The sequence below is a fragment of the Athene cunicularia genome, unplaced genomic scaffold, assembly GCF_003259725.1.
Source record: "Athene cunicularia isolate RWA unplaced genomic scaffold, athCun1 SCF_111, whole genome shotgun sequence".
NCBI classification, from domain to species: domain Eukaryota; kingdom Metazoa; phylum Chordata; class Aves; order Strigiformes; family Strigidae; genus Athene; species Athene cunicularia.
The window spans coordinates 4243-6660 of NW_020799169.1; positions in this window are offsets into that span (position 1 = coordinate 4243).

The window sequence follows — 2418 nt, forward strand, 5'->3', positions numbered from 1 at the left end:
TTTTTTTTTTTTTTTTTTTTTTTTTTTTTTTTTTTTTTTTTTTTTGAGTCAAAAGCAGTTTTCCCACTAAAGGGCAGGGTGAGTTTTGCTGATGCAGGAAGCGATGAATTTCCTCTCTCGGTGCCCCAAATCTGAGCTGCTGGTGGGGATGAGCCGGGCCCGGAGCATCCATCAGCCTGGCAGGTGTCAGAGGGGAGGGGGCAGCGATGCCAGCAGAGCTTTATTTTCTTCTTAGAAAGAAAATTCTCAAGGTTCTTTCGCAGGAGAGACTTCAGCTCCCCCTGCACGCGGTGCACGGAAGGTCTGTGGTGCTCTACAGAGAGGTTCTGCACTATGTTAGGGATTAAAACTTTATGAGAAATAGATACAGGGAGAAATAGATAAAGGGGTAAGAAGTATTCCTTCTTTTGGAGTAAATTCTTACCTGTTGAGAGCATTTTCTCAGCATGTCTTGACCAGACCAGTGCAGAGAAATTTGGGGTTATCTCCTCTAGTGCCACCACATCGAAGTGTAAATGCAACCAGCTGAAGTTCTTGGGTCCTGCTGGCATTTCTCTGTGATATTTCTCCAAATACGTATTTCTTACACTACTGTTTTCCAGCGTAACGATTTCTCTGTAAACACGTCGCTTTTGATTTGCATTTCTGCTTCCTAATTTTTTTTCCAGCTTTCTTTTAAGCAGATGCACCTGTAACTGCTGAGAAAAAAAAGGCTACAGGCACAAACCAAGAACATATAGGCAATAATTAAGCTATCTTAAAATTGTCATTTGAAAGTTTTAACACCTGTAGATAAGGCAATTTGAGTTTAAAACATACTTTAGATTTAAATCATAGGAGGAAGCTGTTCCACATGACTTCCACCCGCCATGGTTAAGGACTAAGCGGGCCGCTTGCCTCCTCTTAGAGGTTCCACTTTTATTTGTAATTTGTCTTCTATTGTGCCGTTCCTAGGAACGTGGCAATCATTTTGTTTTGCAGAACGAGGCATCTGGGTCTGTTGCGATCTCCTGGGCTTCCCCTGCTGACTCAGGTTGCTCCAAGGGCCGGCAGCGGGGTTCTGGTCTCGCCAGGTTGGGCTGACGGTGACACCAGGAATTCAAGGGTTTGTAAACACTCTGAAAAAGGAAACGCAGACCATCTCTGGAAACTGCGACTGAATTCTTGGCCGGTGAGGAGTGTTCACACCCTTATCGTTGTGTTTTCCCTGTGTTACTCCACGGGCTTTCCAGGAGAAAGCGCAGGCTGTGTGCACTGAGGACTGCTGCGATTGTTACTGGGGGCACCACTTCACCTGTGACTGGAAGGGGCTGCTCGTTATGGCCAAACGAAGGGAGTGTTGAGCACTTTGAAAGTGGCTCTTTGCCAGTTCTCTGCCTGCCACAACAAACCAGCTTAATCCCAGAATCATCCGGGTTGGAAAAGCCCTTGGAGCTCCTCCAGCCCGACCATGACCCTCACCCTGACCCTTCCCAACTCCCCCAGATCCCTCAGCGCTGGCTCAGCCCGACTCTTCAACCCCCCCAGGGATCCCAGGGACTCCCCCCCTGCCCTGGGCAGCCCATTCCAACGCCCAACAGCCCCTTCTGCACAGAAATCCTTCCTCAGAGCCAGCCTGACCCTGCCCTGGGCAGCTTGAGGCCATTCCCTCTATCAGGGATGTGCTCGGAGAGTTTTTCAGCCTGTCCAAGGCCTGTCTTATCTCTGCTAGGCAAGGAGTTAAAGGTTTTAAAACACAAGTGGGTAACGACTACAGAGGGTAGTTAGAAAAAAAGTATAAATTAAATTATACACATTACAGTAAAACACTGGAAAAAAATACAAGCTAGCAAAACATAAGTGATGTCTAACGTTAAAACTAAATGTCTTATTTTACAGGTACATAAGGAATTTCAAATGTACTTGCAGCAGCTTCCCTTCAAGATGAAGGGGGTTACTACAGTCCATTAAAAACCAGAAAAATGTTCTTTTTCCTATTTTAATAAAGCTTTTTTTTCCTCATTACCGTGTGTGGCTTTTATCTTCCATCCAGGGACAGATACATTCAGATATATATTTATACATTTATCTCCTCTTATTGTAAACAACGTCGTGTAACAAATACCAACAACTTTCTTTCTCACCAGCACCCTTTCCAGGTAAAGTTTTACCAGTGACAGAACAATTAGCGTAATTAACCTAATTAACAGCAACCTTAACCCAACCCGCACACAGGATTGTCCCTGGAAGCGCCCGCCCCCCCCTCCAACACACACAAACCGCTCCGTTTCAGCTCATTAACCATTCATTAAGCCCTAATTAGCCACTAATTACGGTGTACTAACTCATTAATCACATGTTAACAGCCAGCAATACCTTGTCAGTGTTTTATTCATTACGTGAATGATAGCGCTAATTACACACCCTCCCCCCCCCCCC